Here is a 12,795-nt window from a genome sequence, read left to right as displayed (position 1 = left end):
GCTCAGAAGGGTGAGGTCACCCAGGGTCGAGATTCAAATTCAACATGCCTGACTCCAAGGCTCTTGCATATTCAGGCATTTATTACCGGGCTCTAGTAGTTTGGAGTTGAAACCGGCCTAGTCAGAGCCCAGAAGGCAGCGCCCCCTCCCGGTGTGAAAAGAACCTCAAGTCACTGCTCTCCTCTAACCACCCTCCCCTGCCCCCTTACACACAAGGGCCTGTAGAACTGGTGAGCAAACCTTACCTGTTCCTTCAACTCTACCCGCCCCCTCCCCTTTTGCAGATAGTCCCTTTATTAAACTCAGCACAACGAGAATGAGCATGTAGTCTGTGGGCTGCTGAGTCTCGGAAACACTATGAGACCCGCCCATATGACAAAGGCTCAGCAAGGGCGGCTGGTTCTAAAGCCCCGACAGTCCCTGTGGTCTTGAACAAACTCGCCGGTTGCCTGAGCAAGTTTTAGTATATTGTAAGCAAGAAAGCCTGATTTCCTTAGAGCTGTCACACACCGGTTTCCATTGATGCTGCCCATTTCCTAGAACGATTGAGGTTGTTGGTCAGCTGCTCAGACTCCATGGGGATCCCCTCCACCAGAGACCACACGAGGAAGCAGACAGCAGATCAAAGGGCAGGCCTCAACAGCCTCAACTCCCTCCTTCCCTCTTTTGAAACCAGCCTCCCCGCAAGAGCAATGGTGTGGTGTGCTGGAGACCCTTACAAAAGCCAACTGTTAATATTTCAGGCACTTTGCAAGCCAGTTGTTAAACACAGCCGTTATGAAAAATTTAGTTGTCTTAACTTACGATTAAATGAATTATACTAAAGAAGGCAAAGACGTAGATGAAACAAGTTTAGCAATATATTAATAATCGTTGAAGTCAGATGATGGATAATGGTGGTTTCTTACACTTTCTTTCTTCTACTTTTCTGTGTTTGAAATTGTTCATAATAAAAAGTTTGAAACAAGGCAAAAGTAACTGTGATATTTATAATAAAAACACCAACACATATATACTTGGTCTTCTTCCCCATTTCTGTCACAGAACTCCTAAAACCCTTGGAATTGCCTAAATGATAACGATACCTTGATATTCATAACAAACCTCTTTCAGCCACACCTGAGTTTTTATCAGTGGAGTGAATTTTGGAAAGCACCTAAGCCAGGAGAGACAACCAAGTGACTGGAGGGTTGGAACTTTCAGTCTCAACTCCCTGACCCGGCTAATGAACTAATCAACCTTGCCAGTGCAATGAAAATCTCCATAAAACCAAGTGGATGTGGTTCAGAGAGTCTAGGGTTGGTGAAGACCCGGAGAACTGGGGAGAGTGGTGAGTTCGGATGGAGTATGGGAGGTCCATGCCCTTTTCCCAGTCAGAAGCACAGGTGACTGCTGCTCAGTCGCTTCAGTCGTGTCCGACCCTGTGCGACCCCATAGACGGCAGCCCACCAGTCTCCCCCATCCCTGGGATTCTCCAGGCAAGAACGTTGGAGTGGGTTGCCATTTCCTTCTCCAATGCAGGAAAGTGAAAAGTGAAAGTGAACAGCCCGACTTAAAATTGCCGTTGGAAGGGGAGGGCAGCCTTGTAGGGCTGAGATCTTAACATGTGGAAACCTGTGTTATCTTTGTGCTGATGGTGTCAGAATTGAGTTAAATTGTAGGACACTTATCTGGTGTTTGTGATTTGCTTGGAAGTATGGGAGAAAAAAAAAAACACACATAGTAATTAGAGTCTTAAAACTCTCACTTCCTGTTTAATAGAGTTTACTATTACAAATGCTCTTCAAGTTATTTATACCCATTGTGTCTGTGTGGTGTATTAAGTGTTATATATAACTGTATATGCAATTACAAGTATAAGAGTTTCAGTTGTTCTGACATCCTCACCAGCACTTGGTGTTGTCAGCACAGTTTGTTTGTTTGCTACCCTAATAACTGATTATAATTGTGGTTGTAATTTTCAGTTCCCTAATGACTAAGGATGTTGAACATCTTTTCATGTGCTTATTTGCCAAGAGTGATATTTTCAAAACTTAAGCCAAATCATGTCAATCCCCTGCTTAGAACCCAATGGTTTCCCAAGGCACCAGAATAAAACCATCACTCTTACCTACCAGGCAGGGGCCAGATTTAGTCAACTCTATTCTCTGCCTCTCTTCCTTTTGCTTTCTCTCTTGCCACACTGGCCTCCTCTCCCACGTCAGGAGAACTTGTTTCATCTGCCTAAAATGCTATTGGCTCTGATTTTCACCTGATGGGAATGTGGGAGCTTCTTCTCATTTTTCAGGTGTAAGCTCAGAGTCACCACTTCCGAGAGGCCTTCCATGACTACCCTGACTTAAGTAGACAAACCGCAGTCACACTCCTCTATTGTATTGCTTTGTTTTATTTTCGTCACGGAAGTTGGCTCTGTTTGGCATCTTTTTTCCTTTGGCTGTGTTTAGTCTTTGCTGCTGCATGCAGGCTTTCTCTAGTTGCAGCAAGCGGGGGCTACTCTTCATTGCAGTGTGCAGGCTTCTCACTTCAGTGGCTTCTCTTGTGGCAAAGCAAAGGCTCTAGGGCATGTGGGCTCAGTAGTTGTGGCACACAGGCTCAGTTGGCCCAAGGTATGAGGGATCTTCCTAGACTAGGGGTCGAACCAGTGTCCCTTGCATTGCAAGGCAGATTCTTAACCACTGGACCACCAGGAAGCCCCGGCATCATCTTATTCATTTATTCATGTGTATACTGCCTGTTCCTCCTCAAGATGGGCAGGAATTCTTGCTGTTTTGTTCCTCTATATCTCTGAAGCCTAGAAGAGCCCTTGGCACACAACAGGTGCTCGGGATGTATTTGCATCCGTAAGTGAATCTCTAGCACCTAACAGTGTGCTTGGCAAATAATCAAAGTGAAAATCGCTCAGTTGTGTCCAACTCTTTGTGACCCCATGAACTATACAGTCCATGGAATTCTCCAGGCCAGACTACTGGAGTGGGTAGCCATTCCCTTCTCCAGGGATCTTCCCAACCCAAGGATTGAACCCAGGTCTCCTCCTTTGCTGGTGGATTCTTTACCAGCCGAGCAACCAGGGAAGCTTTAGCAGTGTGCTTGGCAAATAATGGAGTTTAACAACTATGGGTGGACTGAACCTCATTCTTATATTGAGTCTATTATTATCTCTTCAAGCTCCTTAGGCTTTGCATGGCCATATAAATTCTCCCCTAGCCCTCATATCTTTGCATCCAAAGATTCAGAATTTGGAGACAAGCTAGAACAGAAAGGAAATAACAATGGAGAACAATCAGCTGTATTGACATTCGGAATACAAAGAAAGTCTGCTGACAGATTGTTTCATTTAGCTTTTGGTGCACAACAAACAACTCAAAAGCCTAGTGTCTTAAAACAACCACAATAATTTATTTTTCTCATAAATCTACAATTTGAGCAACACTCAGTGGGGAAGACGTACTCCTGTTCCAGGCAACATGAGCTGGGGCAGTTCAGCTGGGAACTGGAGGATCCACTTCCAAGATGGCTCGGTCACATGGTTGGCAAGTTAGAGCTTGCTGTCAGCCAGGAGCCTGGTTGTGGCTGTGGCTGAAACACTTACAGATACCCTTTCCATGTGGCCTGGTTCTTCACAGAATGGTGGCTGAGTTCTAAGTGCAAGTACCCCCAAGAGGACCAGGCAGATCTGTCTCTTCTTATGACTTAACTTTGTAAATCACATGACATCACACCGCCCAGACTCAAGGTGAGAGATCTTACAGCAAGGAGCATCAGTGCCAAACTGTAAAAGGAGCATGTGGGAGGGAAGATCTTGTTAAGGCCGCCTTGGAGAACACAATCTTGTGCAAGAATAGGTCTTGCCAACCTGCACAGTAGAGACGAGCCTTTGTGATGATGTCCGCCACCTGATGTCTCCCAAAGCCATATACACAAGTAGCAGGTCCAGCCTCTGAAGGGCAATCTCTGAGCGAGGACCATCCAGCCCAGCTGCCCCTCCCCCTGGTTCTAGGCTCCTCAGTAGAGAGGGTAACTGGCAGGAAGGCCAGGGGTCTCCAAACGGAGGAAATAGGCTGCAAGTGTCAGACATTTTTTCTTTCTCTCTAAAGTGGCAGGAGAAAACAAACTACAAGTGTTAAGATTTTTTCCCCTTCTCTATAGAAATTTAAAAAGAGCTTTCTCTTAAAATCTTTGATGCCTTGAGGACACCTGACTCCACCTGAACTTAAATTTTCCCCAAACTTGAGCTAATCAATGTGGTTTTCTTATGGAAATGTTTGTCTTAAGCTATGTTAATGAACCATGTATTTACCATAGACTCTGTCTTCAAGAGTCTTCAACTTGAAAAAAAAAGTCTTCAACTTGGAAGAAAAGTTATGACCAACCTAGACAGCATATTAAAAAGCAGAGATATTACTTTGCCAACAAAGGTCTGTCTAGTCAAGGCTATGTTTTTTCCAGTAGTCATGTATGGGTGTGAGAGTTGGACTATAAAGAAAGCTGAGAGCCAAAGAATTGATGCTTTTGAACTGTGATGTTGGAGAAGACTCTTGAGAGTCCCTTGGACAGCAAGGAGATCCAACCAGTCCATCCTAAAGGAAATCAGTCCTGAATATTCATTGGAAGGACTGATGCTGAAGCTGAAACTCCAATACTTTGGCCACCTCATGCGAAGAGCTGACTCGTTGGAAAAGACCCTGATGTCGGGAAAGATTGAAAGCAGGAGAAGGGGATGACAGAGGATGAGATGGTTGGATGGCATCACCAACTCAGTGGACATGACCTTAAGTAAGCTCTGGGAGTTGGTGATAGATAGGGAAGCCTGGAGTGCTGCAGTCCATGGGGTTGCAAAGAGTCGGACGCAACTGAGAGACTGAACTGAACTGAACTGTCTTCAAGTTGGTTCTGCCTAAGACTCAAAACTGACTTAACAACAACAACCAAAAAACTGACTTAACAAACCAGTATGTTTTACTCATGCAAATGTTCTCTTAAGCTATGTTCATGAGACTGTATTTGCTTGGAAACCTGCCTTTCTTCAAGATTCATGTCAATCATTTTATGGCCCGGGACAACTCCCCTTGTGCCAATGTTATCTCACAATGCATGATGTGGGTGAGGGGCCTGGTGCCATTCTCTGAGTTTTGGGACATTTCCTTTCTCTAATTAGACTGCTAGGAGCTATATAACATCTAGCTAAAGACTAGCAGGGAGCATTCTTTCTGCCCCCTTCTGATGTCTATGTCAGAAGCTTTCTCTATCTCTTTTATACTTTAATAAAACTTTGTTACACAAAAACTTTGAGAAACCAAGCCTTGTCTCCGGCCACGGATTGAATTCTTCTCCTCCGGAGGCCAAGAATCCCCACATCTTTCATAGTTCAGCAACAACCTTTCATCTTGGGGTCATCCAGGATTCTTCAGGACAAGGTAAGGATGCTTGGAGCTCTAGTTCTTTGTTCTCCTAGTTTTTACTATGGTGTGTTTGTGTGAATGAATGACATGCCCTGCACAAAGCAAGTGAGGAGCCTTGCTCTGTGGTTCCATGGTGACCTCATAGGGCTTATGGCAGAAACCCTGTCGGGTTTTCTATAGACCTGCCAATGCCAAGAGGCACACATTATCTCCTTTGGGGATGGGCCAGAAATGGGCAAAGCAGATAGACCGAACTCTCCTTTCTCGGTCAGACTTTCTGGTCTCTTTGACCATTTCATAACTTCTTGGGAATTAGAACTAGTAACCTAATCTGTCGGATCATAGACTTTCAAGGGACTTGTGATCTATGCTGTTACTGTGTACTGTTACTTAGGTCCCAAACTTAGATTGATATTCAGGAAGCACCTAACCTCGCTAGGAGTTGAAAGTTCGGAAGCTAGATGGAGCTCTAGCTCCAAGAGCATCTCTCAGGTTAAAGGTTACTCAGATAGGAAGTGCAGCAGGCTTCTTCCTTTGGTAACACTAGCTCTTAGTGGACCAGAGGAGGCTCTCCAGTGGCTTTTGTCCCAACTCTTTAGATATTCTTCCTGTGAAATTGTGGGAATGAACTGGAAGGACTGGCCCTAATAACTCGAGGACAAAAATCACTTTTTCCTCACTGGCCAGCCCTTCACCATCTCTTTTGCTATCGCTTATACTGGTGTGGTGACACTCGGAAGGAACATATGGGTTTTATGTTTGTACCAGTCTTATTGTGGTCAGGAATATACTGAGGGTCGTGCACAGGCACTCAGGTGACAAATGTTTCCCTCAGTGGTCTTAGCTTGGGAGGCATTCCAGAAGGTTACTCCGATTGCACCCCAGGTGGCATAAGAGGCAAGCACGATTCTAATGGTGCGGAACTGGACCCTAGTCTGGAATGCCATCAGGTCTACCCCTGGTGCACCTCTACCCTGCCTTGGTGGTAGAGCCGGGAGGGGCGAGTATGGCGCCAGGGAAGGAAAGCTTTGGTGAAAAGTCTGTCTACACCCCCATCTAGAGCAGAGAGGGATGCCTCTGGTAGAAAGATGGTGCTGGTCGCTTTTTTCTCTCTTACAGATTGGAGCTAACAATTCCAGCCTCACTCCTTTGAACTGTATCCTGAAAAACGGATAGATTTGATCCCCAGGGCTTAACGAATACATGCCTAGTCTTCCTATGTGACACTGCATGGCCATGGTATCCATTGGAGGACAGTGAATGGTGGCTGGTTGGAGGGTCTCTTAATTATAATACTGTTTTACAATTAGACCGGTTCTGTAGAAAACAAGGGAAATGGGTAGAAGTAGCGTATGTGTTGCCTTTTTTCTCTCTGCGAGACATGCCAGACTTATGTCCTAAGGGTATAGATTCGAGTGTGAAACCTTCAGCCCCCTCTTGTCCTCCTACTTTGCCTTTGTACCGGGGCTCCAACCTGAGCAAACCGAAAGTCAGAGAACACCCACAGGAAGGGTTGCCTTGGTCTCGGTAAAAACCTAAACTGAGATTCAAACTGCCCAAGTAGAGGTCCAAACAACCCACCTTGGTACGACTTCAGACTACTCTGGTTTCAAAAGAAACTCAGACAATCGAAGTAAGAGAAGCTCAGACAGCAAAAACTAAGGGTGAAATACAGGATGAGATAGAGGACAGGAGACAAACAGATAAAGAAAAGCAGTTTTCTCCAATCTATCCCTAGGATCATATGCACAGAGCAGCCAGAGAGCTGAGAAACAGCCACACACAAGCTGTTGCCTCTTCATGAAGCACCCACCAGGAGAAATAATCAGTCTATGAGAGTTAATATGCCGTTTTCTTATCAAGAAATATAAAGAATCAAGGAGGATCTGGGAGACTACTTAGAGGACCCAGAAAAATATATTAGAGCTTTTACAGGTGTTTGACCTGCTTTATGACCTTACTTGGAAAGATGTGATGTATATCCTGGGACAAATACTAAGTGCGACTCGAAAACTTGAGTTTTGGGGAAAGCGGTTGCCTATGGAGGTGAACGGCTTGGTAATGAATCAGTAGGGAAGAGGGAGGAAGAGATAGCCGCCCTCCCCACTGGGAATCAGGCGGTCTGAATTATAGAATCAGATTGGGACTATAACATGGTTAAAGGAAGATGGGATCAGAGTCATTTTGTCAGATGTGTTCTTGAAGGATTTAGGCAAGTGGGTGCTAAGATTTTAAACTATGCCAAATTGGCAAACAGAACAGGAAGAGAAGGAAGCTCCTGGTAAATTCCTACATAGACTGAGAGAAGCCTTTCGCAGATTCACTGAGATTGATCCCAAAAGTGAAGAAGGAACAGTGATCTTAAAAGATAGATTTCTCACTCAGTCCAGTCCAGATATCTGGTGTAAACTATTAAAACAGGCGTATGGACCAAAGCAGTCTTTAGATAATCTGTTACAACTGGCTCAGACAGTCTATTACAGCAGGGAATATGAGGAGAAGAAAGAAAGGCAGAGAAAGACAAAGGAACAGGTGGAATCCATTGTAATGGCTGTCAGAACCATTCTTAAACAGCCTGAGAAAGATGCCCAGAGGGACCCAGGTGCAAACGGATGGGCTTGCTATTACTGTGGAAAGGAGGGCACTTCAAGCGGGATTGCCCTCAGGCATCTGAGCCGCCCCCGGCTCCATGTCTGGTCTGCAAGGGACCACAGTAGAGGAGAGACTGCCCCCGGAGGCATAGGTTTCAGGGGCTGGACTCTCAAGACAACCAGGACTGAAGGTGCCCAGGGGTCCCCACACAAACTCCCGTCCTACTTACACCTGAGGAACCCTGGGTATTAATAACTGTGGGGGGCTAATCCCTAGATTTCCTTTTAGACACTGCTTACTGAAGCCCCTGGCCCACTTTCTTCCCTATCCGCTTCCGTAATGGGACTGTCTGGACGAGCAAAACGGTATTATTTCAGTTGTCTTTAAGCTGCAACTGGGACTCTGTGCTATTTTCACACAAGTTTCTGATCTTGCCAGAGTCTCCTTCACCCCTTTGGGGGAGGGATATACTGAGCAAGGTCCATGCCTCTGTTTTCAAGAATATGGAGCCTTCCCTTTCTCTCCCATTAATTGAACAAAATGTAAATCCTATAGTGTGGGCTGACGGAAAATCTATGGGTCAAGCACAAAATGCTTTCCTGTAGTTGCCAAGCTCAAAGACCCGCATTTATTTCCACATAAAAAGCAGTATCCACTGAAACCTGAGGTTAAGGAAGGGTTAAAACCCATCACTGAAAATTTAAAGGAGCTGGGGCTAGTAATTCCCTGTAACAGTCTATGCAACACTCCTATTTTGGATATAAATAAATCAAATGATAAATGGAGACTAGTCCAAGATAAATGGAGACTAGTTCGTTTATTATTACAAATAATAAATGAGGCTGTAGTTCCTTTACACCCCGTGGTGCCTAATCCTTACACTCTATCGTCTGAAATTCCTGAATGAGCCAAATATTTCTCAGTAATTGATTTAAAAGATGCCTCCTATTCTGTGCCTTTGGCAGAGGAAAGTCTTTTTTTTTTTTTTGCCTTTGAAAACCCTATGCAGCCAGCTTCTCAGTTAACCTGGACAGTTTTGCCCCAGGGATTTCATGACAGCCCCCGCCTATTTGGGCAAAGTTTGTCACAGGATCCACAAAACTTTAATAGCTCTGAGGCGGTGGTGGTACAATATGTAGACGATATTCTGCTCTGTGCTGAGACAGAGGAAGCTTGCTCACAAGCCTCAGAAGATTTCTTAAACTTTCTAACAGGCTGTGCTTATAAGGCTTCAAGGAAAAAGGCTCAGCTTTGTCAACAATCTGTTAAATATCTGGGCCTAATCATATCAGAAGGGCCTAGGGCCATAGGCCCTGAGAGAATTAAAGTGAAAGTGAAAGTGAAGTCGCTCTTTGCGACCCCAGGGACAGTAGCCCACCAGGCTCCACCGTCCATGGGATTTTCCAGGCAAGAATACTGGAGTGAGCTGCCATTTCCTTCTCCAGCGGACCTTCCCAACCCAAGGGTCGAACCCAGGTCTCCTGCATTGCAGACAGACACTTTACCCTCTAAGCCACTAGGGAAACCTATACTAAATCATCCCCTACCTATAACTCCCCTGGTGCCTCAGACAGTAAAGCATCTGCCTGCAATGCGGGAAACCCGGATTCGATTCCTGGGTTGGGAAGATCCCCTGGAGAAGGCCCTGGAGAAGGAAATGGCAATCCACTCCAGCACTCTTGCCTGGAAAACCCCATGGACGGAGAAGCCTGATAGGCTACAGTCCATGGGACCCGCAAAGAGTCGGACACGACTGAGCGACTTTACTACGTTACTACCTATGACTTTAAGACAATTGAGAGGATTTTTAGTAATCACAGGCTACTGCTGCATTTGCATTCCAAAACCAACAAACTGGTTTGGTCTTCAGATTCTCAAAAGCTTTTAAGGTTCTTCAGACTGCTCTCCTGGAAGCTCCCGCTTTGAGCTTACCCACAGGGTCAGAATTTAATTTGTTTGTCACTGAAAGAAAAGGTATGGCCTTGGGAGTTTTGACACAAGCCGGAGGGCCTCACCAGCAGCCTACAGGAGTGGAATCTTAAACTCTAAGATTAATATTTGGATGATAGATAGTAGGCTTCTTAAATACCAGTCATTGTTGTTAGAAGGACCAATAACTAAGCTTAAAGTTGGTGGAAATTTAAATCCTGCCACTTTGCTTCCAAAGAAAGAAGACAAAACACCTGATCATGATTGTTCCTAATTTCTAACTTTATGCAAAAATAAAAAAATAAACTATGCAGCTCAGGAAGATCTAACGGATACCCCATTAGACAATCCTGACATGGAAATAGTTACAGATGGCAGTTCTTTTGCTTGGGGTGGGAAGCATAAAGCAAGTTATACCATGGTGATGACTGAACAGGTTTTAGAAGCAAAATCTCTCCCCCAGGGAATGAGTGCTCAGCTAGCTGACTGGAGCTCTAGAGTTAAGCAAAAGTCAGCAAGTAAATATCTATACTGATTCTAAGTATGCTTATTTGACTTAACAAGCTCACACTGCAATGTGGAAAGAAAGACAGTTTAAAACAGGAGAACCTAGTAAGCATTTCAGAAAGATCAAGAGACTTTTAACTGCTATATATTGTCCTAAATGGAGAAGGGAATGACAACCCACTCCAATACTTTTGCCTGGAAAATCCCATGGATGGAGGAGCCTGGTAGGCTGCAGTCCATGGGGTCATGAAGAGTCTGACACGACTGAGCGACTTCACTTTCACTTTTCACTTTCATGCATTGGAGAAGAAAATGGCAACCCACTCCAGTGTTCTTGCCTGGAGAATCCCAGGGACAGTGGAGCCTGGTGGGCTGTAGTCTATGGGGTAGCACAGAGTCAGACACGACTGAAGCGACTTAGCAGCAGCAGCAGTATTGTCCTAAAGAAGTAGCTGTTGTGCATTACATAGGGCACAGCAGGGACATAGTAAAGTAGCTGAAGGTTGACTGTCAAGCCAGAAAAGCAGCACTTTAGGAAACCCCTTCACTGCAGATGCCTTTGATCTGGACAGGTCCTGTGGAATAGGAAAAACCACAATGTACTGAGGAAGAATTAGAAAGATACTAGAAAAGAGGAGCAAGGATTACTGATAAAGGATGGTTACAGTTCGAGGATGAACGAATAATTCCTGAAAATGTAGGGGAAGCACACTGATTGAAACTGCCCACCCTGGCCAGGCACCATAGTAACCATTTGCATGAGTTGTTTTATGACAGGAGATCCTGATAAGGAATATGGAACTAATAAGCCACCACCAACCGGAAGAGTTTGGGAAAGGTTGAAAGGAGACACTGCATGTCCGTCCACTTTCCAGAATCCCTCTTGCTAGTATCCATCTTGGCTGAGTGATGCGTGCACCACCAGGAAAGACTGAATTAGAATGATTGGCCAAAGACCACCCGGAAACTAATCCCATCACCATAAAACCCAACATTGCGAGCCATGAGGCAGAGCAGTTCTCCTGGGTTCCCTTACCCTACTGCTCTCCACCCAGGTGCCCTTTCCCAATAAAATCTCTTGCTTTGTCAGCAGATGTGTCTCCTCGGACAATTCATTTCTGAGTGTTAGACAAGAGCCCAGTTTCGGGCCCTGGAAGGGGTCCGCCTTCTTGCAGCAAAAATGCTCAATGGAAAAGTTTTCCTAAAGCCTTGGAATTAACTAATTATGTAACTCAACTCTCAGCTTTGCAACAGGCATTAATGGAACTCCTGGAGGTGACTCCTGACTCATCCATTGAGCCAGGAACCAAGGTCCTGATAAAAACATAAGGATCTGAGGGCCAATCCCTCGAGCCCCTCTGGGAAGGCCCTTACAAGGTTATTCTTTCTTCTCCCACAGCTGTCAAGGTACCAGGAATTGATTCTGGGTGCACCATACTTGAGTTAAGAAGTGGTACCCTGACCAGAACTAAGTGATGTCATTTTATGTCTTTACTTTCTATACTCTGACTTTGTACTTTGCAGATGGGCCTGATAATCTATGTGAGCCTGCTTCTGCTGACTCTTAAAAATCCTGAGTCTGCCATTTGATCCTCAAGACAATGCCTTCCTGTCCTGGGCTCACTCCTACACTGCATTCCACAATCAGTCTAACTGCTGGGTCTGCGGAGCCCTCCCCTCTTCATCAGCAGAAGGCTTCCCTTGGTGGACATCTCCACTTCAAGAAAAGGACTTTCTCCAAGTCTGCGACTACCTTCGACAACAACAATCATACTGATGCCTCGTCTTAATCTGATGACATTTAACAATCCTAAAATGGCCTGGTGCAACACTTTGTACATTAACTATGGACATAATGGGGCTTTTAACTTAACTGATTATTCTGTTTTTGCTATTTGTTCCCTGCATCTGTAACTGTATAGCTAGATTTGTTTCTAGTTGCATGAAGGCTTTTAAGTTCCAAATGGTTATTCAAACTCCTGCGGCTACGGCAGCTTCCCCCAACTACTACCTGGGGCCCCTGGATCACGAGACCCTCAATATGAGGGTTAGGAAAATATGTTGCCTTACCAATTTAGGGACAACACCCCTCATCAGCTTGGAAGCAGTTACGGAACAAGAACAATGCCCCTTTCCCTTGGCAACATAATTCTCCTAAAATAAAAGGGGGAAATGAGAGGGTAACAGGCAGGAAAACCAAGGATCTCCAAACTGAGGAATAAGCTGCAAGTGTCAGACATTTTTTATCTCTCTCTCAAGTGGCAGGAGGAAACAAACTACAAGTGTTAAGATATTTTCCCCTTCTCTATACAAATTTAAAAAGAGGTTTCTCTTAAATTCTGTGTTACCATGACACCTGGCTGCACCT

The sequence above is a fragment of the Budorcas taxicolor genome, chromosome 25, assembly GCF_023091745.1.
Source record: "Budorcas taxicolor isolate Tak-1 chromosome 25, Takin1.1, whole genome shotgun sequence".
NCBI lineage: Eukaryota > Metazoa > Chordata > Mammalia > Artiodactyla > Bovidae > Budorcas > Budorcas taxicolor.
The sequence above is the reverse complement of the archived record's forward strand: the minus strand, read 5'-3'. Positions refer to the sequence as shown.